At 39.5% G+C, this 27518-nt stretch overlaps 1 protein-coding gene across 2 annotated transcripts in view; it reads left to right on the plus strand.

The window, feature by feature from the left end:
- The first annotated feature begins 2502 nt into the window (after positions 1-2502).
- The window catches only part of KATNBL1 (katanin regulatory subunit B1 like 1), a 36369-nt gene continuing 11353 nt past the window's right edge, over positions 2503-27518 (plus strand). Inside the window, exons 1-2 of one of the 2 annotated variants that reach the window (XM_036263624.1) lie at positions 2562-2648; positions 5432-5594. The gene's annotated coding sequence lies outside the window, so the exon portion shown is untranslated. Of the gene's footprint in view, positions 2649-5431; positions 5595-27518 lie in introns of both variants that reach the window. The other variant, XM_036263625.1, reaches the window with a different exon arrangement.

Below are 27518 nucleotides of genomic sequence, written 5' to 3' on the forward strand. Positions count from 1 at the left end.
CTCTCTCTCCCCGTCCCTTCCTTTCTCTCTAAAAACCAATTTTAAGAAAACCAACAACATGCCCAGCCAGTGTGGCTCAAGAGGTTGCTGGTGCGGTTCCTGGTCAGGGCACATGCCCAGGTTGAGGGCCAAATCCCCAGTGGGGGGCATGCAGGAGGCAGCCAATCCATGTTCTCTCTCACTGATGTTTCTATCTCTCTCTCCCTCTCTCTTCCTCTCTCTCTAAATATCAATAAAGAAAAAGAAATTTCAACCTTATTGACTGAAAGGTGTCAATGAAGAAAACTGACCTGCATTTTCATAACCAAAATGGTATATATTTCAAAGATAGCAATATAAAGCCATTTTTACAATTTTCACCTTAAATTATGCGGACACTTGGCAATCACCTGAGCTCTATGGGCCAGGGCCGCTCATCCCCTGATCTAAACCTCCAAACCTGAAGCAGAAGATGAACCTGCCAGAGACACTGTGCCCTTAGAAGCTCTAGAAATGAGAACATCAAGATTCTCCTCTGGCCTTTAGCCACCTGAAGTCTAGCGGAGATGCTTCTATGTTAATACAGCAGATTTCCTGAGTCTCGGGACTCCGTTATTTGTCTTACCTCATCCTCCAGCATTCTTTGAGGGGAAGTACTATCTTACGCTTTTTTCACCTTCTTCTGCTGAGGGCCCAGTATAATGCCTTTTGCATAGTGGGTCATCAAGAAATTCCTGTTTATGATGATGGTGATGAAGAAATAGCTTGAGAGAAAGTGACTTCACCCATGGGTGTTGAATTTTATTTTCTTTAAAACAGCACACTTACTTAGTGGAAGTCATATTCAGGGAATGTTCTAAGATGCACACACCTAGACCCAGGGTTCCTGCTTTCTTCGCTCACCCTGCTGGACTCTCTCAAGAGTCCCACCTGTTAATAGGTGTGGCCCCACACATAGGCATGTGACTGCTTGTGCTTGGTGCAACCTGGGAGTCACTCAAAGGCATTGCTTATGCAAAACATATCCTAAAAATATTTCTCCCACAGACCTAAAGTTGTGCCCGAAATTTTCACCATTACTTAATTTTTTTCCGGTAAGAACCCTGTTACAAGGTAGGAAAATACATTGTTATTTTCACCTAATAACATCTTAGCTTATCTGCCTGGCCACCCACTGCTCTGAGCTCCTACAGCAATTAGAATGTACCCTTTTATCCTTGCACTCACCACAGTGTATTGGAATGATCTCTTTCTCCATGCCCAAGCCACTGTGAGCTTCTCCTGGCTATCTCAAGCAACTGAACTGGTACAATGTCAGCTTGGCACATAGTAGACCCTCAAAAATATTGTTGTACCAAACTTAACCAACCTTTTTCTTGGGCAAGCCCAGGAGAGTTCTGTAAGGAGTGCCTAAAAAAGGTGACTCAAAGGATGTAGAGTCTTGCAGTGAGGAAAGTTTCCATCAAATGCACTACTTGAGCCCCTGGCCAGGTGGTCCAGTTAGTTGGAGTGTCAACCCGTACACTAAAAGGTTGTGGGTTTGATTCCTTGTCAGGGCTCATACCTCGGTTGCAAATTTGATTTTTGGTCAAGGAGAGTGTCAAAGACAACAGATAGATGTTTCTCTCTCACATTGATATTTCCCTCTCTCTCTTTCTCCCTCTCTTTCTCTCTCTTAATACACACACACACACACACACACACATCCTTGAATGAGATTTTTTTTTTTTAAAGCACTACTTAATTGTCTTCTGCAAGGGGTGAGAGGCCCACCAAAGACAAACTTGTTCCTGTCACAATGTGGTTAACCTTGACTGGTGTCTTACATTTGAAGATGAGTAGACTCTGCCTCCATTGAGATAAAGAGAATTACCTTCAGTAATTAGAAGCAAGTCAGGGACGGACTGCAATTTAACCTTATACTTGAGTGTATCCCATTCCAAAGTGACTGAGCCTGCTCCCTGGGGATAGGGTCTGCATCATACATATTTCTTGTGTTCTTACGACTCTGACGCAGTCTGGCACATATTAGGAACTAAAAGAATAATAGCTAACAATTATAAAATGCTTGCCATATGCCAGGTACATTCTTCTAAGCATTTTATATTTATTAACTCATTTAATCTTCACAATAATGAGGCAGCTACTACTATTATCCCCATTTTACAGATGAGGAAAGCAAAGCACACAGGAATTTATGACTTATCCAAGGTCTCATAGATCCAGAGTCATGCTTTTAAATACTTTGCCTAATGCATTTAAATAGGAGTTACTAAATCTCTCCCGGCACCATATTTTTATAAAAGACTGTTTGAATCTTGTGGATTGTCAGTAGCACCAGGTCATTCTTTGACTTCTATCATCCTCAGTTCCTAGCGCAGTATTACCGCCGAGAAGCAAGACTTGTGTGCGTACATGGGACCACCAGAGGGCACTGTGGCCCCACGTCCTCTTCCCCCTTCCTCCTGTGCGACCCGAGAGGGGCGGGGCCAGTGTTGGGCGGAGCCTGGACACCCTAAGGGGAGCAATCCCGGCGGGCCGCGCGCGCGGCCGCGTTTGAATGGCCCGGAGTGGGGCTCGGCCCGGGAGCCGCGGGACTGTCTAGGCTTCCGGGCGCAGTTCGTCCGCGCCGGGGCTGGGCTGAGGCGCCGCGGTACCATGAGGCGCCGGTAAGTGACAGCCGGGCCGGTGCGAGCCCCGCGCCCGCTGCCGCCCTGCGGAACCGGGACTTCTCGGGCCTGGCCGCGCCCTGGGCCCACCTGCAGGCCCCGCGGGGCCTCGGCTGTGCGGGCGGCGGGGCTGCCGGGTCGGGGGCGGGGCGCGAGGCCGCGGTCTCGGGCGAAAGCCCCTGCTTGGCCGCGGCGGGCCGGGTCGGGCTGCGGGCGGCGGGGCGCGCGGGCGGCGGGCGGCAGAGGCGAGGACGGAGCCTGCTGTCACCGATCCCCGGGTGGAGCCGACATCTGCACCCCGCGGAGGGGGAGGACGAGCGTGTGAGCGACCTGGCGGAGGGCAGATTTTCCCGACCGCCGCCTAGGCCCGGCCGTGGCATTTCCTTATTTTTGACGGCTTCTCGGTTCCTTGACAGATACGCTTTTGTTTAGCAGGACAAAAAAACTTGACATAACTGCATAAGAATTGCTCATTAGAACTTTAAAAACCTCATTGTTGTTTTCTGAAAAGTTGTGCCGTAACTACCTAGGCTTTTACTGCGCTCTTACATTGACTTACATATGGAGATAACAAAGAGTTGATTTATTTTCTTGCGACTTGTAAAGTACCTTGAAAACAGAGTGTCAGTTTCTTTGCAGATTAAAAAACAACAACAAGAAGAAGCTGTAACAAAGATTCTGTAATAATCACCAGTTTAGCACCAGCAAAAATTCTGAGAAACTAGGCCACACAAGGGCTTAAACTTGTAAATAGCTTATCCTGCATTTTGTAAGACCAATTCCAGACTTGAATCAGAATTTTAGACATTGAAGCTTTTTTACTTGGCTAATAATTAATAGTGTAATGATAGCAATGGTTGTTATCTGTTTTGTGCTTTCTATATGCAAGCACTGTTTTGAGAGCTTTGCTTTGGGACAGACACTCTTCTCCCTATTTGAAACTGAGGCACAGAGAAGTTAAGTAACATGTACAAGGTTACACAGCTAATAATAGCTGGAATCCAAGCAGGCTGGTTTCAAACTTGTAACTATCTGCTATGCTGTTGCCTTCTTTGTATGTGGCTTTTCTCGGGTTTACAAAGGACTTTCATTACATTTACTTCTCTCGACTTGGGATATAGTACACGTATGTGTAAGGTGTGTTTGTGTACACATATATTCATACACTATAAAATCAAGTTGTCTGCTCTTGTTGACAATACTTATGTTTACTGAGCAAAAAAAATCCACTGGGATTATAAAATAAATGGAGTTCATAAAGTTCATGTTTATATTGTAGTTAATAGTTTTAATTCCTTTATATCTTTTCCTAAAAGTGTAGAGAACAGTTCAAAACTTAGGTGTTTCTGAAAATATACCAGTATATGTTAATGTTTTCATTCTGTACTTAACTCCTCCATGATGAGAAATATGGTTGAAAAACAATTATTTAATAAGAAAACTGCAGCTTACACTATTAACAGCAGAGCATTTAAATTCATTTATCAGTTATCAAGCTTCTGATTGCCTCTGTGCCCAGCACAGTGTTAGCCAAATGGCTATACAACAGAAATCTGCCTGAGCACCAAACCTCAGGGAGGTTAGTCTAGTTTGGGGTATGAGATTAACAAACAAACAAATGTATATGTGTATTTATGATGCTTTATGTTAGTAAAGTAGGAGTATGCTAAACTGAACTGAGCAAATCGGTAAAGCTTCTGCAAAGAACTGAGAAGGATGCATATAAGCCATTGAATGGAAAAGTATGAATGGGAATCTTAGTGAGAAAACTGTGTTCAGAGACTTGGAATTGAGAATGACTTTTCTAGGAACAGTAAATAAGTCTGGTGTATTTGGAAAGTTCCTATTGAGAAAAATAAGATGTGGGCAAGATTAGGAGGAATGTTGTGCAAGACATATGTCAAAGAAGTTTAGGCTTGATATATATGAATATGAGCAGAGAGAGAGATGGTTTTGGAAGTTTTGAAACTTTTAAATGTATGGTTCTCAGCAGGGCAGTTCCGCACCCCACCCCCCACCCCTCCTGGAGACTTTTGGCAATGTCACCAGAAGGGGAGATGGAAAGTGCTACTGGCATTCAGTGAATAGAGACCAGGAATGCTGCTAAACATCCTCCAATAGGATAGCCCCTTCATAAGAAATACTCCAAATGTCAGTGGTCCTGAAATTGAGAAGCACTGTCTTAAGTTGATTGTTTATATGGCCAGCTCTACATCCATGTGCTGTAGATAAGTATGAATGATGACTTTAAGGAGCATGTGTATAAGCAGTATTAAGTTGGGGAGAAGCTGGCTCAGAGACCTCAAGAGGAAAGAAAGCTGTTAGAGTCCTGGGATAGGAGAGACTGGAGGAAATAGGATGACAGCAATAAAAATGGACAACTAGTGGTAAAATGAGATGATTATTTAAATAACATTAATTCTAAGTTTGAAACTAATGCATTTATGGTAGGAAATTTATGAAATGTAGAGAAAGTATTAAAATAAAACAAAACAAAACAAAAAAAACACGGTTACAAGGTTCTCCAAACAGGAAGAACAACTGTGAACATTTTCATGAGCGGTCCCTTTCAAATTTTTTTTATGCTGATAACTATCTTCTCTTATAACACTAGGATTACACATTTTTCTCCCTATGGTGGTTGGGTATTTTGTTTTGTTTTGACTCAGAATATGATGACTATTTCTCATTTTTCATTCTTTGAAAAATGTTTTTTTTTATGGTCAGTCTTTGTTTTTTGTGTGTAGTCTTTTGAAATTGGGAATTTTGCTTTGTATTCACAGGAGACATTTTGAAGGAAGAAATTTTAGAATATGATGACTGATTATAGAAAACAATGGGGGTAAAAGTCTACATACAGTATCTCAAGGTTTTAAATCTGGGAAGCTAAAAGAATGGTGGAGCTACTGAAACAAATTGGCATTTTCATAACACTTTTCATTTTAGGTATGTAAACTGTCATTCACAGAGATACCTAGTGACATTTTAATGAGGACCTATGATGCCTATCACCTCACATTCTTCCTAAAACTCCTATAATTAATCTTCCTTTGATTTTCTTTTCTTGTTTTTACTTTTTGTTTTTTTGTACTAAGCTTATTTTTCAGTTTTTAGCAAGTCTTCCTTTTTCCTCTTCTTGGAAACATTTTTAGAAATACATTTTCTATTAAAATCCTAAATGAGGCTCACGTTTGTTTGTGTTAATTTTACTTTGAGAGCTTAAAGGACAAATCTGGGATTTTTAAATGTATAGATGGCTACAGTTTATAAGCAAGAGGTGAGTATAACTCTTTGTGGGGAAAAGGAATTATCTTTAAAAATACTTGCCTGGTAATAGAATGTCTTATAATATCACATCAGTTAATATTACATTGCTATTTTATCAATCGGTATACTTATCCATCTATATCACTTTATTTGGTGCTTTCTGGAAAATGTGTTTAGGAAAGTAAATTAAAAAAAAAAACTTTAAGCCTAATACAAATGGTACTTTTACTGGAAGCATACACTTTTCATATTGGATAGGATATAATTTTACATTGTTGGATTAAAGTGCTGTGTTTTCTTTCTTTATTGATTGATTTTAGAGAGAGAAGAAGGGAGAGGGAGAGCGAGGGAAATAGAAATATCCATGAGAGAACATCATTTGGCCACCTCCTGCATGCCCCTAACTGGGGACCAGGCCCACAACCTGGGCATGTGCCCTGACCAGGAATTGAACCGGCAACCTCTTGGTGCATGAGTCGATGCTCAGTCACTGAGCCACACTGGCTGGGCTAAAGTGCTGTGTTTTCTACTTTGTGCTCATCTCCCAAGTATTTTCTAAAAGCTAATATCCAGTAACTTTGGGGAAGTTTTATATTTTCTTTGTTCTTGTGACACGAGAGAAATGAAAGAGAGGGTAAATATTAAGGGTTCTGTTTTCAGTATATTAAGTTCAAGAATGGATGACTGTTAGACACACATGTGGAGCTGACTTGTGAGCATTTGGAGAAACAAGTACAGAGTTTAGGAGAAACACTGAAATAAGCTGTTTATTTTTTAAATTGAATATGCTAAATTTTATTACAGTTAAGTCTTAGACCTGGGAGTCATTATACCTCCTTAAGGTAGTGTTTGACTCCTCTCCTGGAGAAGAGCATATTCCCTAAGAGAAGGGGGCATTTTCAAATATCAATATATATTCTGATTTCAGGATATATAGTGGTAGCAAATCACTGTAACTGATACGGATGTGGGGTAATCCTTAATTTAAGCATTGGAGTATAAGAAAGATTAAGAATCAGCCCTGGCCGATTTGGCTCAGCGGTTAGAGCGTCGGCCTGTGGTCCAGAGAGACCTGGGTTTGGTTCCCGCTAAGGGCGCGTACCTCGGTTGCAGTTAGTCCCCGGCCCTGGTTGGTTGTGCGGGTGGCAGCCACTCGATGTGTCCCTTTCATGTCCATGTTTCTCTCTTTCTCTCTCTCTTCCTCTCTCTCCCTCCCACTCTATCTGAACAAAAAATGGAAAAATGTCCTCAGGTGAGGATAAAAAAAAAAAAAAAGAAAAAGAATCATTGTCATAAAAGGACTCTAGCATCATCTTTTGTTGATTTCTTTAATTCTTAAAGGGCAGTCTACCTTATTTCAAGGTTTTAAGGTTATACTTCACATACTGACCAGGTACTGCAAAAACTAGGCACAAGTGTTAATAGATTGGTAATAGATTAATCTCAAGTCATGAGGATAGAGTGTTAAAATTAGTTTGTATTAACTTATTTTTTGAGAGTCACGTATCTTATTGATATATCATTTCATATATATAGTCTGTCTATCTTGAAAGTATCAGAAATACCATTAGTAGCTAAACAAAAGGTCCTAAAGATGACATTGTTTTGTGTGTTTGTATGTGTGTGTATCCATTTGTCAGCATAAGAAGACAATTAGAAAGGATGAAAGTACTTTTCCTCCCTGTGAATATTTCAGGAAAAATACTGGAATATTCTAACAGAGAGAGTAAGGGATATTTACCAAAACATGCTAATCATCTACTTTGGCTTAGGAAACTCCAGGTCTTCCCAAAGATTCTGATGTTTATATAGCCATTTAGGAAGAAATGTATAGTGTACTATAAATATATTTTACTTTTGTTGAAATGTAAAACTTGCATTTAAACACAAAATTAAAAACTCCAAAAGGGAAATATCTCCCTCTCACCTCATCCTTCAGTCACACGTAACTTCTCTCTAGAAGTGACATTTGTCCCCAGTTTTGTGTGTATCCTTTCAAGGAATACTCAGTGAATATACAAGCAATCACTTATTTACACGTTTTGTTTTTACCTAAATGGTAGCTTACTGTTCTGCACCTGCTCCCCACCCCCTCTTTCCAGTATAAGGAATAACTTCACTGAAAAAATTAAGTCTGTTGGTCCAAAACTACTGATAAAGGTGGTAATAAACAACCACCTAGCTCTCAGAATTTAGTTAGCTTCATTTTCCCATATTAATCCCAATTCCTTAATGTAATATGCTCAGTGGACCTAATTATTAAAAGTGAGGAAGAGGTGGTGGGAATGATAATTCCCCTTTAGCATCAATTTTGTAATTTTTATTTCAGGGTAACTTGGCCATAAGAAAGTTGGAATTCAGTTTGGTCTAACTGATTGTAACAACGTGTCATTATGTTGTACCCACTGAATCTCCAGAAACCTGTATTTTCATGCTTGACCTGCCTTCCTGAATTTGATATTATTTCCCAGATCAGCCTTCCATGGGCAACTGAATTAAGGGAAGATGGTGTGATATTCAGCTGACACTGTCAGGGTTTATTTCAGGTACTAGGGGTTTTGAGTTGTTCTGAACATGGATCAGATTAAGGGGATTTAGTTTTATAATTTGAATATTTAATGAGTATCAGGCTTTGATAACTTGGTAAATTCTTTTCCCCATTAGGAATAAACCTAGCAAGTGTAGGAGACATTCCAGGTAACTTGATGGGGCACCCTTTCCTTGGACAGTGCATGAATAAGCACTGCCTGTATTTGTTTCTGTGCTTTTTCTCTTTTCTTCTCAGTGTTGTTCGCCTCCTTCCCCCAGTCCATACCCTATCTGACACATTCTTTCAAAATGTTGACTTTCAATTAGATTAGAACCTAGAAGGAATTAAAAGGCTCCAAACAAAACCAAACAAGTCAACAGAATGTATCTTTACCCTAGCAGTGTAATAGTGTCTCATCTAGCTTATAAAAAGCACAGTTAACATACCATTCTCTTGGTCACTTTTAGAGTACAAGTGTTTGCTGCCTTTGTAACTCCCCTCCCCACTCCTTGCTCAAATATAACAAAGAAAGAAATGTCACACTTAGGGAATCATGTAATCTTTTGATTACATTAAAGATTTGGTGGTGAGGGGAGGGGTTGTTTGTTTTGAGTTCTTGTAATAAGTTTTACCTGCTCCACACTGGGTCACATGATTGTTCAGCCCAACATTTGTTTTGTACACTCTTGTACACATTAATATTTAGTGAAACACTTACTGAGAATGACTGGGTAAATCCTGCTGTACTAGAAGTTGTTATTCTGTAAAATATATCTTTGCTAAAATAACTATAACTAACTCTTCTACTTCATAGTTTAACTCAAAGTGCAACTTTTCTTCCTAAGCTCTTTAGATAAGTCTTCAGGGATATTACCATGCTTAACATATGGTATTATAATTGCTTTTTTTGTATGTTTCTCCCTTTATAAACCTTGTGGTAATGATGAGAATCTTACAACAGGAAAGGGAAGTTGAAGGGTGAGAGCAGAAATGAGGCAGGAAACTACAAGTTGCTATGATATAAGTTATATACAATACCAAGAATTCTTCTACCTTAAAGTGATTCAGGTCACTGAATTTTATAATTTTATAATTATTTTGTGTTTCTTTACATAAGAATTTGTGTGTTTTGAGGCTTAAGAAAGTCTATCCTATTAGTGGGATTTTCTTATGTTAAAAAAGAAACAATCCTTTTATTTAACATGTAGATTTTTTACTGTAGAAAGTTGAAAGAGAAAAATGAAACAATTCAACTGTAATAGCGCTTTTTTTTTTTTTGGTTAATCCTCACCTGAAGATTTTTTTCCATTTATCTTCAGAAAGAGTAGGAGGGAGGGAGGGAAGAGGGAAGAAGAGAGAGAGAGAGAGAGAGAGAGAGAGAGAGAGAGAGAGAGAGAAACAGAGAAACAGAGAAACAGAGAAACAGTGTGAGAGAGACACATCGATTGGTTGCATCCAGCATGACCCCAACCAGGTCCGGGGATCGAACCTGTGACTCTTTGGTCCGCGGACTGCTGCTCTAACTGTTGAGCCAAACTGGCCAGGGCTGAGGATATTTTTTTTCCATTGATTTTTTCAGATAGAGTGGAAGGGAGGGAGGGAGAGAGAAAAACATCGATGTGAGAGGAGCACATCAGTTGGTTGCCTCCAACATGACCCTGGTGGAGGTCAGGGTTGGAACCTGCAACCCAAGTACATGGCCCTGATCAGGAATCAAACCCGTGACCCTTCAGTCTTGGGGCGGATGCTCTAACCACTGAACCAAACCAGTCAGGGCTGTAATACCACATTTTAGAAAGAACTTTTATCTTTTGTTTTTTTCCCCCTCATGCCACATGTGCACATACAGAATTTAAGAACTGGTAGTAAAATTTGCTGACATTACAAATCATGTTTTTTACACCAAAGGCACTTGCTTCATTAGTGATATTTATGTATAACTTAATAATACCTAAATTTACAGAGTGATTAACTCAGACATCGTGGTAACTAGATTGTTTTATTTAGTTCTCACAATACTTCTCTGAAAATAGGAAATTAAGTAACTTGCTTAAGATCACATAACTAGTAAATGGTAAAAGCAGGACACAAACCCAGGAAGTCTGACTCTAGGACTTGTGTTTCCCATTGTAACATTCCGCCTCGTCCTTTCAGTTTAATCATACAAGAAAAGTACAACTTCATGTTAAATCTTTCAACAGCAAACTAAAACATGATATTGTTTATTGTCTGTCAGATTTTCAAAGGGAAAAAAATTGATAATACAGAATCTTCTGTTGTTAAGGATATTGATAGTGGTCATTCTGTATTTCTGTTGGCAGGAGTATGGATGTGGAGAGCAGCTGTCCATCTCTGCCATGTTTGCCAAGCTTATGTTGTTATCAGTATAGTAAATCAAACAGTTTAAAATAGGAGTTTAAAAACATTGTTATAAAAACTAATTGGAATGCCTTGGATAGACTGGATGAAAGCAAGTGATTAAAAACTTCCTATCAAATTTGGTGTAGGTTAAAAAGCTAAAGATAAATGAAGTAAAACTATAACCACTGATAATGCTTTGTAAGTACTATTAAGTTCTTGAGCCACTTTAAAGAAACTCAAAGTAGAAATCATAGAGGATGAATATGCATGACTTTTGGATTTTAAATGGAAATGTTTAGGGTACATGGGTACATATCTCTCTTTTTAAAAAAAAATTTTTTTATTGATTTTAGAGAGAGAGGGAGAGAGAGATAGAAAAATCGATGAGAGAGAACATCAGTTGGCCACCTCCTGCATGTTCCCCACTGGGTATTTGGCCCACAACCTGTGCATATGCTCTGACCAGGAATTGAACCGGCAACCTCTTGATGCATGGAGTGGCACTCAATCACTGAGCCACACCAGCCAGGCTGTATCTCTCTTTTTAAAAATGAATCCTCGCCTGGCCCGAGTGGCTCATTGGTTGAGTGTTAGCCCATACACCAAGAGGTCACCGGTTCAATTCCCGGTCAGGGCACATGTCCAGGTTGTGGGTCAAATCCCCAGTGGGGGGCATGCAGGAGGTGGCCAGTCGATGTTTACTCTCATTGATGTTTCTCTCTCTCTCTCTCCCTCTCCCTTCCTGTCTCTCTAAAAATCAGTAAAGAAAAAAAATGAATCCTCATTTTATTTTTTAAAATATGTTTTTATTGATTTGAGAGAGAGAAGAGAGGTGAGGGAGAGAGAGAAACATTGAATAGCTGCCTCCTGCACACCCCCGACCAGAAATTGAAAGGGTGACCTCTTGGTGCATGGAATAATGCTTAACCAACTGAGCCACACTGGCCAGGTCTTATTTTATTTGTTTTAGCGAGAAAGAGGAGGGGGAGAGAGAGAGTGAGAGAGACATCAATTTGTTGTTCCACCTATTTATGCATTCATTGGATGCTTCTTGTATGACTAAAGAGAAAACCTACAACTTTGGTATATTGAGACAATGCTCCAACCAACTGAGCAACCCAGCCAGGGCCAAAATGAATCCTTATTTTATTTTTAAATCCTCACTCAAGGGTATTTTTCCACTTATCTTTAGGTAGAATGGGAAAGAGGGAGGGAGGGAAAGAGAGAAAGAGAAACATCATTGTGAGAAAGATACACCGATTGGTTTACTCCCACGTGACCCTGACCAGGGCCAGGGACTAAACCAAGGTACATGCCCTTGACAAGAATTGAACCCATGACTCTGGTCCGACTACTGAGCCACAACGGCTAGGGCTGAATCTTCATTTTAAATAATTTTGTGACCGTTCGTCCGGTGTGGCTCAGTGGTTGAGCATCGACCCATGCACCAAGAGGCCGCCAGCTCGAGTCCCAGTCAGGACACATGCCCAGGTTGTGGGCCCAATCCCCAGTGGGGTACATGCAGGAGGCAGCCAGTCAGTGTTCTCTCTCATTGATGTTTCTAACTCTCTCTTCGTCTCCCTTCCTCTCTCTCTAAAATCAATAAAGAAAAAAAATTTAAAAATAAATAATTTTGTGACCAACCACCACTCCTAGCTATAATATATGAAGACTTTTACCATGTATTTCAAGAGCTCTATAATATTTTTTTTTACCTATCTAAAGGAAATAACTAAATATTACAAATATATGGATGCCCATCAAAGTATGTTCTTTAATATAAAAAATGAATGCATCCATGTGATAAAATATATTAATTTAAGTCACTTTCTTTTTTCTTTTTTTTTTATCCTCACCCGAGGACATTTTTGCATTTTTTGTTCAGACAGAGCAGGAGGGAGAGAGAAGAAGAGAGAGAGAGAAACATCGATGTGAAGGGACACATCGAGTGGCTGCCAACCACACGACCAACCAGGGCCGGGGACAAACTGCAACCGAGGTACGTGCCCTTAGCGGGAACCGAACCCGGGTCTCTCTGTACCGCAGGCTGACGCTCTAACCGCTGAGCCAAACCGGCCAGGGCTAATTTAAGTCACTTTCAAAGGGATTTCTAATATGTAGGAAAATATAATTTATTTAAATATAATGACAAAATATAAGATATAAACCTAAACTGCATGAGAGGAAAAGCACCAGAATATTATTGGTGGTTGAATTACTACTGGTGATTTTTTATTTTATTTTATTTTTTTAAATCATCACTGGAGGATATTTTTCCATTGAGTTTTAGAGTTAGTGGAAGGGAAGGAGAGGAGACACATCAACTGGTCACCTCCCGCACCATCCCAACAATGACCCCAACCGGGGACAGGGATCGAACCTGCAACCCAGGAATGTGTCCTTGACCAGAATCAAACCCATAACCCTTTGGTCCAAGGGCCAACATTCTAACAGCTGAGTCAAACCAGCCAGGGCAGTTTTTAATTTATTTTTAAAGTAAATAATGCTTGTAGGAAATGCAAATTTTGGTGTAAAGGGAATATAAAGGAAAAGCTTTCTTTGCTGTTCCCTAGCTTCATCTCAAGAAGCATTTAATTTTTTGTTGGGTTATTCTAAAGTGAGAGATAATTTTTATTCATATTTATTGCTTATTTTTTTCTTTTATGCAACACATGTCCTTCTATCAAATCCAGGGTATGGAGTGAGAGAGGAAGGGACAGGACATAGTCTTCCTGCGCACATCTGCTTTTCTCTTTGTCTCTTTCCCCCACCCCTGACTTTCATATTACTCCTGCTCAAAGTTGACTGCATCGATAGTCTTTAAAGGGAACACTACCTCTAGCCCAAAGAGCAAGGACATCCATTTTAACTATATTATTGCTGAACATTGCTATATATATAACCTATAAATAAGCTTTGGTCATTACAGTAATCTAATATCTTATCTATTTCTTTAAACTTTTAAACATAGAAAAGCAGAGAGGATGGTATAATAAACATCCTAATTACCCAGCTTCAATAGTTACCAACATTTCTTGTTTCATTGATTTTTTTTTCCCCTCCTCTGTGCAAATCCCAAACATCATCTCTTTTCATCTGTGTGATGTATGTATCTTCTTTTTTATTTTGACATCATTATTCACTAGGAGAATGCAAATTAAAACCACAGAGTTATAACTAGATATAATATATTCACTAGAGTGACTAAAATTAAAATATTAATAACATCAAATGATAAGCTGTGGAGCAATTGAACTTTCACACATTGCTAATGAGATTATAAAATGATGCAATCACTTTGGAAAAGAGCTTAAATCATGCATTTAAAATTGGCAAACTCTGTCATTTATACCTTAATAAGGCTGAATTTTAAAAATAAAAGACATCACTACAATACCAGCGACTAGAAATCATTAACAATAACTAATAATTCTGTATGCTCATACACTGTTAATGGGAATGCAAAATGATATGACTTTTAAGTTTGTCAATTTTCTTTAAAAAGTTAAACATATATCTAGTGTATGGCCAGGCCATTCCACTCCTAGGTATTTACCCAAGAGAAATGAGATCTGTTCATACTAAGATATTCACATGACTATTCATAGTTTTATTGGTAGTAGCCCAAACTGGAGATAACCCAGATGTCCATCAGCAGGTGAATGGATAAACAAATTGTGCTATATCCACCCAATGGTATACTGTTCTGCAGTTAAAAAAGGAGTGGACTCTTGATACATGTAACAGCATGGATGATTCTTAAAATAATTATGAAGGAAACTAGTACCCCTTCACCCCCAACCCCCAAAAAAGAGTGTACTACATAATCCTGTTTATATAAAATTCTAGAAAATGCAAACTATTCTTTTTTTTTTTTTTATCCTCACCCGAGGACATTTTTCCATTTTTTGTTCAGACAGAGTGGGAGGGAGAGAGAGGAAGAGAGAGAGAGAGAAACATCGACGTGAAAGGGACACATCGAGTGGCTGCCACCCACCTGACCAACCAGGGCCAGGGACAAACTGCAACTGAGGTACATGCCCTTAGTGGGAACCGAACCTGGGTCTCTTGGGACCTAGCCAAACCTGCCAGGGCTGAAAATGCAAACTATTATATAGTGATAGGAAGTAGGTCAAATGGTTGGGGAGGAATTACAAAGGGGCAGAGGAAGTTTTTGGAGATGATGGGTTTACTGTCTTGATTATGGTAATGGTTTAATAGGTGTATATGTATGGATGTATACATAAGTATACTTTAAATATGTACAGTTGATTATATATAGTTTAACTTTAGAGTTGTAAACAAACAACTTAATTACCTATCCAGCCAATATTTAAGCTTCCCTGATTTTTACACTTTTTAATAGTTAACAAAAAACATACTGAAATCTAAGCAATGTCCACACATTGTATTCAGTTGATAATGCCTCTTTTAATATATAGGTTCCTCCTTTTATTTATTTATTTATTTTTAAATATGTTTTTACTGATTATTTTAGAGAGAGAGAAAGGGAGAGAGAGAGAGAGAAACATCCATGTGAGAAATATTGATTGGCTGCCTCCTGCACACCCCCTACTGGGGGTCGAGCCCAAAACCTGGGCATGTGCCCTGACCTGAAATCAAATCAGGACCTCTCAGTCCATGGGAGGATGCTCAATCCACTGAGCCACATCGGCTGGGCCCTTCTCTTATTTTTTTCTTGTGAAGTATTTGGTGAGGAAACTGAGTTTGGTGTCCCAAAGAATTTTTTTTTTTTCTATATTTATCCTCATGGTAGTGCTTATTCGATTCCTCTTTGTGTTCTGTATTTCTTTCTTTCTTTTTTTTAAGTATGTTTTTTATAATTGATTATTTTAGAGAGAAATAGAAACAAATATCAATGAGAGAGAAGCATCATCGATTGGTTGCCTTCTGCATGCCCTCTACTGGGGATCAAGCCTGCAATCCAGGCATGTGCCCTTACCAGAAAATCGAACCAGTGACCTCTTGGTACATGGGCCCAGTGCTCAACCAACTAAGCCACACTGGCTTGGCCTGTATTTCTTTTAAACTGGTAGTTGGTGACAGGTAGTTGAGGCTTGGTTATGTTCAGGTTAGATTTCTTTGCGCAAGAATATTTAATAGTAGTGTTGTATAGTATTTTCTGTGTGTCACATCAGAGGCATATGATGTCTGGTTATCTCCTTTTTTGTGATGCTAAAGTTGATTAGTGGTTTGGATGTTGTCAACCTGATCCGTCCATTATGAAATTCCCCTTCAGCTTCTATATCTGTTTTTGCTTTCTATTTATGTTCAAATTGAATAATCATTTCTGGAGAAATGGAAATAAGGAAAGCTCTAGATTCTGATTTTTTTAGTACCTACAAGTGTTGCTATGGTTGCTCAAATAGAGAACTTATTGCTTAATTTCATTTTTACAATTTCCTGTTTGTCTTTATGACTCAAATCTAGTGTGACGGAGATATATTCTTGGATGTTTTTGTGCCTCTCAAATTATGCATTGCTGCTGCTTTTTAAGCAACCTATACTATCTATTCCTCTTTTTTTTTTTATTTTTTATCCTCACCAGAGGATATGTTTCCATTTTTTGTACAGATAGAGTGGGAGGGAGGGAGAGGAAGGGAGAGAGAGAAACATCGACGTGAAGGGACACATCGAGTGGCTGCCACCCGCACGACCAACCAGGGCCGGGGACAAACTGCAACCGATCTATTCCTCTTTTATAGTGCTTAATTGTTTTATATTTATTGGCTTTCTTGTCATTCTTCCCAACGAGGCCATGAGTTTCTTGAGAAATAAGACATGTACTTCTTTTGTTTACATTTATTAATTTTTAAATTAAATTTGTTGGCATAGCATTGATTAATAACATATAAATTTTAGGTGTACAGCTTTATAATATGACATCTGTATACTCTATTGTGTGCTCGCTACCTAAAAGCCTAATCTCCTTCTGTCACCAAATATTTGATCCCCTTTACCCTCTTCATCCTTCCTCCAGCCCCTTTCTCCTCTTATAGCCACCATACTGTTGTCTGTATCTATGGGTTTTTCTGTTTGTTTTAAGACATGTACTTCTTTTGCATTTCTTGATATAGAATAGGTGCTCAGTAAATGCATGTTGAATTGAATACATATGCTTTCCTTTAATCGTTTAAAAATAAACCTTAAAATACTAGGACTTTGTGATGATATTTGCTTACTGGAAGCTATAACTTTGTTTGTGACGATAATTGCCTTTTAGGTTATGTATATAAAGGTATGAAATCCATGCCCATGAGAAGTTTTGCAGTCTAGTTGGCAATAAGAAATACATCTGGGTCAGTTAGTGCCAAACGGTACATGTAGGCTTTCAATTATTTGTTAATTGTTGCCCTGGCTAGTTTGGCTTAGCGGTTAAAGCATTGGCCCACAGACTGAAGGGTCGGTCGCAAGTTCAGTTCCCAGTCAAGGGCATGTACCTGAGTTGCAGATTCGATGATCCCTGGCCCCAGTTGGGAGTTGTTCAAGAGGCAACCAATCAATGTGTCTCTCTCACATGGATATTTCTCTCCCTCTTCCTCTCTCACTTTCTATCCCTCCCACCTCCCTTCCACTGTCTAAAAATCGGTGGAAAAATATCCTTGGGTGAGGATTAACAAAAAAATTAAAATAAAATTGGTAAAGGCCTAAGCTATGTGATAATAACTAAGTGCTATTAAAAGGTGGTGAAAGAAGAGATCAGTGAAGATAGGAATCAAGAAATGCTTAAGAGAGGATGATTTGAACTCAGTCATTATAGTCAGAGGCTGTGATGAACTGGAAAGGAGGGAAAGTATCAGGACAGGCAGGAAGTTTTAATAAAAAAGACTTAAAGAATGAGAGCTAATGTTTTAAGGTGTGCTTTCTGTGTTTTAGGATGCTTACGGTGAGTTTAGAAGTCCCTATCTTTTTCCCTGTTTCTTTTTGTGAAAGTTTTAATGTGGTTAGTTTAAGTTTTTGTCACCCTTTTAAAAACTGACTACCTTGATCTCTCTAGTTGGATAAAGAGACTAGGAAGGGGGTGGGGGGGATAAAATAAGTTAACTACTACCAGATTATTAAAACGTGAGATTTCAAAGTAGTAGGCAAATTCTGGGGGGAGAAGGAGCACTAACATTGGAACTTCACAGAGAGATCAAGGGAGTCCGTTTATGAGAAGAGGGCAAAAACATTAACTAACCACATTGAAACTTTCAGAAAAAGAAACGGGGAAAGGTAGGGACTCAAACTCACTGTACCTTTTGTGATAGCACGGATGGACTTGGAGAGTGTATATGCCAAGTGAAATAAACCAGTCAGACAAAGACAAGTACCATGTGATTTCACTTATATGTAGAATCTAATGAACAAAATAGAAACAGGCTCATAGATACAGAGAATAGACTGACAGCTGTCAGAAGGGAGGGGAGTTGTGGGGCAGGCTGAAACGAGTGAAAGGGTTAAGGAAAAAACAACAACGCATAGACACAGACAATAGTATGATGATTAAAAGAGGGAAAGAGGTCAGGGGCGGTAGGAGAGGGTGAAGGATAGATACATGGTGATAGAAAGAGACTTGGCTTTGGATGGTGAACACACAATACAATATACAGATGATGTGTTATAGAATTGTACACCTGAAACCTATATAATTTTATGAACCAATGTCACCCCAATAAATTCAATAAAAATAAAGAAAAAATTATTGTCAGCAGGATTTTTTATTCTTTTGGAGTGAAGCAAGGTAAAAAGACAAACATCTTTACTTTTATAGATGAGGAAAACGAGGCTCACCTGTTTCCAAGGTCAGCTAGCTAGTTAAGTGGGAAAGGTGGAAATTTGAACATAGGTCTGTTTTACCTAATCTTTTAGCTATACCAGTCTTTAAGATCGGATGAGTCTAACTTTTCACCCAGGTAGTGAGTTTTGATACCTACTGCATAGTGAGCAGAAAGCTTTTTAGAGAGCTGGGAGAGGCATGGGGAGCCTAAAGGCCTTTGCAGATTAAGCTTTTAACTCCCACTGGCCTCCACATAAGAGGCCTCACCCCATTTCATTGCACACAGAGGGCACTAAGGGCATCTACCATCCTCAGGGCCAGACTCAGCCCACATGATTGAGGAGAACAAAGAGAAAGCCAGAGGTCTGACCTTAATAATCATCAGTCAAAACAGATAAATATTCCAGATGCTATGAGGAATGTTTCTGGAACTTCCAGGACTGAAGGGTGGACCAGTTTCCTGGAGAAAAAAAGAAGGGACATGGCCCAGTGGAGTCATATTCTGCCAATGAGTGGCTGAGTATCCAAGGAGCCTAGTGAAAAGCCATGAGTGACTGTGCTCTGCATTGCAGTTTTTTGGGTTTTTTTTTCTGTCCTCACCCAAGGACATTTTTCCATTTTTTGTTCAGACAGAGTGGAAGGGAGAGAGAGGAAGAGAGAGAGAAACATTGACATGAAAGGGACACATCGAGTGGCTGCCGGGGACAAACTGCAACCGAGGTACGTGCCCTTCGTGGAAACCGAACCCAGGTCCCTCTGGACCGCAGGCCAACGCTCTAACCGCTGAGCCAAACCGGCCAGGGCTGCACTGTTGTTTTTTAAAGTCAGGTTATTGATATACATTTACGTGACTTTCAACATATATTCAGTTGTGTGATCATTACTCCAGTCAAGATATGTTTCATGTTTCTCATCACAAAATGTTGCCTCATCCCTCTGTAGTCAACTTCTACCTTACTTCTAGACCCTAGCAACAGTTGATATTTTTCTTTTCCTATAAATTTGCCTTTTTTAGTATGTTATATAAATGAAGTTGTATAGAAGTTAGCCTTCTGAGTCTGGCTTCTCTCATTTAGCATAATACATTTGAGACTTATTCTCATATTGTTTGTGTATGAATAATTCATTTCTTTTTACTGCTGAGTAGATAATTTTTATAGAAAAAATATTTTAAAAATCAGTCTAGGAAAGTAAACATTTTAAATGAGTTGGGGTGACCAGACATCTCAATTTGCTTGGGACAGACCTGGTATATGCCTGTTGACCCAGTGTAATTTTTAATAATATTTTCTTTCACTCTCAAATATGTCCTGATTTGGATGATAAATTTTATAGTCACTATAAATTTACTGACAAGATACAGTTTAGTTGCTCTACAGTGTCGTCAGATTTGCCTTCCAAAATACAAAAATTGTATATATTTTATGCAAATATGAGTGGTAATAGCAGTAATAACTTACATATAATCTTATTTTAATCTTCATAACCACATTTCCATTTAGCATTGGAGATAACAAATTCAGGATATAATAAATGACCTGCCAAAAGTAACAAGCTAGAAAATGATAAAACCTGCATCGTCTATCTAAACATTCACCCTTAATCTCCCATCTTAATTGAAAGGCAGGCAGTATAGTATATTGGTTGAGAGTTGTGAGTAGAGGCAATCATAACAGAATGCCTGGGTTCCAATCCTGGCTCATAACTTTCTTTCTTGCTGTTAGACCTTGGGCAGATTATGTAATCTTTCTGTGCCTCAGTTTCCTCACCTGTAAAAAGGGCATAATATGATCATAATATGATAATGCCTATGATGAGTATATGGTAAGCTTTGATAAAGGCTAGCTGTTATTTTTAATAATATTATTGTTATTTGATTAACATCAATGCAGTGGAATCTCCCTCCCTCAACAAAAAACTTCCCATCCTCCCCATATAAAAAAATAGTAGGGGATGTTTTGTTCTTTTTCCCTTCTAATTAAAAAAGTTACTAACTTCTAATAGTAAGGTACCTGATAATGAAGGTTTTCTACATTTAGATAAATAGTTTAGTCTTGGTGTAGTAAATCAATTTCACAAACTATGTTAATTGGAATATATTTATCTTCAAATTTTAAGAATATCTGGCAGGATTTTAAAAAGTAAGATGGTGGCGCCCTGGCCGGTTTGGCTCAGCGGTTGGAGCGTCGGCCTGCGGTCCGGAGAGACCCGGGTTCGGTTCCCGCTAAGGGCATGTACCTCGGTTGCAGTTTGTCCCCGGCCCTGGTTGGTCGTGCGGGTGGCAGCCACTCGATGTGTCCCTTTCACGTCGATGTTTCTCTCTCTCTCTCTTCCTCTCCCTCCCACTCTATCTGTACAGAAAATGGAAAAGTGTCCTCGGGTGAGGATAAAAAAAAAGAAAAAGTAAGATGGTGGCTAAGATTGGGACTTAGAGTTAAATAAAATCATGCAGCCTTCTCAGAGTCTTTTTAATGTATTGAATTAATTTTCGCCCTGGCCAGTTGGCTCAGCAGTTAGAGTGTCGGCCTGCGGACCAGAAAGTTCCCAGGTTCGGTTCCTGCTAAGGGCATGTACCTCAGTTGCAGTTTGTTCCTGGCCCCGGTTGGGGTCGTGTGGGTGGCAACCACTCAATGTGGCTCTCTCGCATCAATGTTTCTCTCTCTCTTTCTTCCCCCCTCTCCCCCTCTCACTCTATCTGAAGATAAATGCAAAGATGTCCTCAAGTGAGGATAAAAACAAAACAAAACAATGAATTAATTTTCAAGAAGTAGTTTAGCCCTGGCGGGGTAACTCGGTTGGAGCATTGTCCCGATATGTCAACGTTGCAGGTTCCATCCTGATCAAAGCACATACAAGAATCAACCAATGAATGAATAAATGAGTGGAATGACAAATCAATGTCTTTTTCTCTCTTAAAAAAATCAATAATAACAATAAAAAAAGAAATAGTTTAACATGCAGCATATTCAGACTTACTTGAACAGAGGAAAACATCCATTAAAATCTATCTGGATACTCTAAATATAATTTGGGAAATTTAGTAGGAAACTATTGGAGATTTGAGGATCAGGAACAGAGTGGTGACAGGAAAAATCAAATAATGCTTACAGTACTTTAGGCTTATAGTGATGGGACTAGAGATCCTAGTAGTGGAAAAGGGAAAGTCAGAATGGATCCAGGAAATATTCTGAAGGAAGACTCAAGAAGACTTAGTGATTGATGGGAAGGAAGGAGAGAGGAGTCAAATTAACTTCCAGTTTTCTAATCTGAGAGAAATTTGAATCCAGTAATTTAAAATGTAGTAGATAGGAAGGGCAGCTAGTTGGTGTGACATTGAAAGAGATTGAAGAGCTTTGTTTTAGATGTGTTGACTTGGATTTAGCAATGGCAGATCAGGAAGTGGAATACATAGAAGTCAGAGGGGAGACTAGGTCTAGAGAAACAGCTGAAGCCATGAAATAATACTTCTCCACTTTTAAAGTAGAGAGAAAAGAGCCATTGGAGGTAAAGGAACCAAAGGGGAGGAAGGGAAAAAGGAGAGTCAAGATAGTACTGTGTCTTGTGAACAGAAAGATGGGGGGCTGGGGGTGGGTGTGGGGCATTGAAGTGATAAAAATGCTTAATGGTGATGAAGAAAGCAGACTTTAGAGTTGGCTGGGCTGACCTTGATGAGCATCATCAGTGCTATAAAGGCTCCCTTATAGCTTCAAGTGACCTTGAAGATGCAGCTTTTTTAGGTGAGAGGGCAAAATAAAAGCAAGATTGTAAAGGGTTAAAGGGAAAATAGAAACTAAAAAGCACTCATTGTAGAAATTTGGCAGGAAAGAGAAGTAGAGAAAGAGTATAGGAGTTGATAGGTGAAACCTGAGCATGTTTGAAAGCAGAAGGGGAGGAATCAGTTCAAAGGGAGAAATCGAAGATATAAAAGTGTATGTGGGAGCTAATTCCAGATGAGGTGAGAAGGCAAGCATTGGGAAAATTAGGAGTTGCCCTAATTTTGGAAAAGTAGTGTTACCTCTGTGGGTTGGCATTTATACATACTTTTTCACTTTTTTACCATAAGGGAGTTATATAATTAAGTTGCTTTTTATAAGGTAATATCTGATTATTATTAAAATATTTATTTCTTTAGATTACAAAAAAAATTAATGTTATTTTAGAAAATAGAGAAACATGTAAATGAAGAAAAAAAATTCATCTGTAATTCCACCAGCACTAAATAACTTCTGATAATGTTTTGATAGAGCCCATTTGAATGGATTGATTTTATATATATTTTGAAAATTTTATAAAATTTTTATTTTATATCTATATTTTGAAATTTATATATTTTATATACTATTTTGAAAATTATACATATTTTATATATTTTTTGATTATACTGTATATTCAGTTTTCTTCCTGCTTTTAAAAATTCTATTATTTTTTTAACTTTCTTCCACTTCACAAAATATTCTTTTTAGTTTTTAGTACTCACCTGAGTATATTCTTTCATTTATCTTCAGATAGAGTGAGAGAGGGGGAGGGAGGGAGGGAAGGAAGGAGGGAGGGGGGGGGGGAGAGAGAGAGAGAGAGAAACATTGATATGAGAGAAACACATCGATTGGTTGCCTCCCTCACAACCCTTACCAGGGCTGGGGACAAACCACAACCAAGGTATGTGCCTTTGACCAGAATCAAACCCACGACTCTTTAGTCTGAGGGCTGACACTTTAACTACTGAGCCAGACTGGCCAGGGCCACAAAATATTCTTTATAAATAGTGTTCTTAATATTCCATTGTAAGCACTGATCCCATTTGGATCAGCCTTGGCATTCTCAATTCCCTTTTTATCTCCTTGTTTTTTAACCTCATCCAAATTCCATTATTAAACATAAGTGCTACAGATACCAAAGCAGTTACTGAGAGTCCGGTAGCTGAATTTAGGAGGAAGGAGTCAGTTATCCCCAGGCTCTAAAGATTGTCCCAGAAAATCTTATCTTTACCTTCTGTTCCTCTCTTCTTCACTGCAATTCTTAAAAAAAAAAAAAAGTTCATTCTTTTCTTTCATTTTGTGTGACAACTGCCTCATAGAGAAACCAGTGATTCATCTTTAAGCCCCATAATAATTCCCTGTGTGGCCTTAGAAGAGAGAAGAAAAGGTTACCCTTAGGGGGGAGGGAAGGATGGGAAGTAATTTATCATTTATGTTTACCTGTCCCTCCTTTGTCATCTCAGAAAAATATACTCTCATCTTATTTGGCTTATTTGGCTATTCAGAAATGAAACTGTTGACTCTACTCTAGGTGGGAATGGATTGGATTCAATTAATGAAAACAAAGATGTGGTAGAATGACAAGGATTTGTTCTATGCCTTACACTATACCACTAACTAGCTAACTGTCTTTGTGTAACTTACTTGATATCTCTGGGTTAAAAAAAAATAAAGCTGAAGCTTTAAATTCTAAAATCTCTTTAAATGTTTTATTATTATAAGATGGTTATAAATCTTCAACCTCAAGACTTGGCGAGACTATCATACATGCCCTTAGTAATAGTGAGAGTGACTCTGGTGCTGGTGATTGGAGGAGATTCACTGATACTTGACATATTAATAATTATAGTTCTTGCTACACAACCATGCTTTGTTTTTCAAGAAGAATGAGCCCTGGCTGGTTTGGCTCAGCGATTAGTGTTGGCCCGAGGACCAGAGAGTTCCGAGTTCGGTTCCCGCTAAGGGCACATACCTCGGTTGCAGTTTGTCCCCGGCCCTGGTTGGGGTCGTGTGGGTGGCAACCAGTCGATGTGTCTCTCTCACATTGATGTTTCTCTCTCTCTTCCTCCCTCCTTCCCTCCCGTTCTATCTGAAGATAAATGGAAAAAAAAAATGTCCTTGGGTGAGGATTTAAAAAAAAAAAAGAGAAGAGTGAAATTGCAGGCTTAAATATAATATAAATAATTGATATACTATAATATATTCATGTAAAAAGAAAGCTTAACTTAATTTGATCTTGAGCTGTAACTTAAGTTATTAGAGACAAAAGTCCAGACATGTTTCATTCCTGTATGATGAGCTTTTCTCATTAGGAGTAGGTAGGGAGTATCTGAACACTTAGAGCTATTTAATCTCCTGGTTTGGCAGCCATTGTAGTAAATTATATGAATAGATCCCTTCTCATCTTTCGGGTAGGAGATGACTGCTATATAAAGGGAATTCATCCCTCTAGCTCTCTCTGTATGCCACCATTTTTCTACCTTCTCAAGAAAATATCTATAGCAATACTGTATAGTCTTTTTAAAAAAATTTATTTTTATTGTTGAATGTATTACAGATGTTCTTCATTTTTCCCTTACTGACCCCCTCCTCCCCACTCCCTCCCCTCCTCTTGCCTTTTCCCACACTGTTGTCTTTGTCCATTAGTTATGCATACACACACACACACACACACACACACACACACACACACATAATATAAGTTCTTTGGTTTATCTTTTCCTTTGATGTTTGTCAGTCTAGCAACCAATTTGTTCTTCTTAATCCCTTCACCTTTTTCACCCATTCCCCCAACACCCCTCCCATCTGGCAACCAACAAAATGTTCTCTGTATCTATGAGAATGATTCTGTTCTGCCTGTTCATTTTGTTTGTAGATTCAATTGTCGATAGATATGTATTCATTGCCGTTTTCTTTGTTCATATTTTTTAATCTTTTTCTTCAAGAAGACCCTTCAACATTTCATATAATAATGGTTTGGTGGTGATGAACTCCTTTAGCTTTTCCTTGTCTGGGAAAGTCTGTATATGGCCATTGATTCTAAATGACAGCTTTGCAGGATAGAGTAATCTTGATTGTAGGTTCTTGCTTTTCATCACTCTGAATATTTCTTGCCACTCCCTTCTGGCCTGCAAAGTGTCTTTTGAGAAATCAGCTGACAGTCTTATGGGAACTCCCTTGTAGGTAACTAGCTGCCTTTCTCTTGCTGCTTTTAAGATTCTCTCTGTCTTGAACCTTTTGCATTTTGATGATGATGCGTCTTGGTGTGGGCCTTTTGGGATTCATCTCGTTTAGGACTCTCTGTGCTTCCTGGACTTGTATGTCTGTTTCCTTCACCAAGTTAGGGAAGTTTTCTGCCATTATTGTTTCAAACAGGTTTTCGATTTCGTGTTCTCTCTCTTCTCTTTCTGGTACCCCCAAGACGCGAATGTTGGTATGCTTGAAGTTGCCCCAGAGGCTCCTTACACTATCCTCATTTTTTTGGATTCTTTTTTCTTTTTGCTGTTCTGATTGGGTGTTTTTTGCTTCCTTATGTTCCAAATCGATGGTTTGCTTCTTGGATTTACCTACTCTACTATTGAATCTGTGTAATTATTCTTTTTTTTCAGTTAGTGCCTCCTTCATTTCTGACTGCTCCTTTTTTATGGTCTTGAGGCCCTCACTAAGTTCATTGAGCATCCTTATAAGCAGTGTTTTGAACTCTGCATCTGTTAGGTTTCTTAGTTCTTTTCCTGGAGTTCTGTTCTGTTCTCTCATTGGGGACCTGTTTCTTTGTCTCCTCATTTTGGCTCCCTCCCTGTGTTTGTTTCTGTGTATTACTTAATGGGGTATGGGGCTAGCTGAGACCAGATGCTGCTTGTTTGAACGAATTTAGGAAAACCTGAAGCAGGATCCAAGACAGGCCAATCCTGTAGTAAAGCAACTGGCAACAGCTTGGGTGGGCCTGCAAGTTGGGTGGGGCGGGGCCTCAGGGAGTCACTAGGGCGGGGCTACCAGTGTGAGCCAGGTTGCTGGAGTCCCAGATATGGCCGCTGGCTGCTGCCCCAGGGAAGGGCTGACCAAATGAACAAAGGCCTCTGATTGCACGTCTGTCCAGGAGAAAGCCCCCTCTCCAGCCCTCGCTCCAATGCCAAACAGCTCAGTTCTTCCCTGTATGTCTCTGGTGCCCCTCGAGCTGCCTCCCCTCCAAGCTGAGAGGGAGGGAGTCCGATAAGTTCGTGTGCAGGCCCTTTAAGAGGAGCTGCCTGGGGCTCTAGCTGCTTCAGCCTCCCTGAGCCTCAGTTCCCGCTGGTTTTCCAGTTAGAAGTTATGGGGACTTCTCTTCCTGGCACTGGAACCCTGTGCAGGGCACCTGGTGTGGGACGGGGACCCGTCAGTCTTCAGGGAGCACCTTCCCAGCCGAGGAAGCCTTCTGATTTTTATCCGCCACACGTGGGTGTGGGACCAGCCTGTCCACCTCTGCCCCTCCTACCATTCTCGATGTGGCTTCTTCTTTAATTCTGTAGTTGTAGGACTTCCATTCAGCTTGATTTCAGGCAGTTCTGTATGATAATTGTTCTGTAGTTTAGTTGTAACTTTGATGTGGTTGTGGGAGGACACGATACTGTGTTTACCTATGCCACCATCTTGACCGGAAGTCGGCTTTTATATCTTTAAACACTTTTTACTGTCATTTTAATGGGGTCTCAGGGAAAGGTAGAAGTAATTGCATGGGTTTAGTCTGCTATCTTTAAATGTCTCCCTTCCTTTAAAAAAGAAAAAGAAAAAAGAAAGCCCTGGTAGGTGTGGCCCAGTTGGTTGGAGCATTGTATAGTATGTATCCTGAAAGATTGCTGGTTTGATTCGGGTCAGAGCACATACATAGGTTGCAGGTTCAATCCCTGGTAGGGGCACGTCAACCAAATGGTGGCAACCAATCAGAGTTCTCTTTTCTCTTTATCTCTGTCTCTGTCTCTGTCTCTGTCTCTCTCTCTCAAATCAGTAAGCATATCCTTGGGTGAGGATTTTTTTTTAAAAAGCTTACCTGGTGAACAAGACCCTTTATAATCTATCTTCTGCCTCTCTCTTCCAGCCTCATTACTCACTCTGCTGCAATCCACCCCCAGCTTGAGCTCCAGTCACATGCATCTGCTTAAGATAATGGCAAACAACCCATGTTACTTCACACTTTTCAGTTC

Source organism: Molossus molossus, unplaced genomic scaffold (assembly GCF_014108415.1).
Source record: "Molossus molossus isolate mMolMol1 unplaced genomic scaffold, mMolMol1.p scaffold_m16_p_1, whole genome shotgun sequence".
Classification (NCBI taxonomy): Eukaryota; Metazoa; Chordata; class Mammalia; order Chiroptera; family Molossidae; genus Molossus; species Molossus molossus.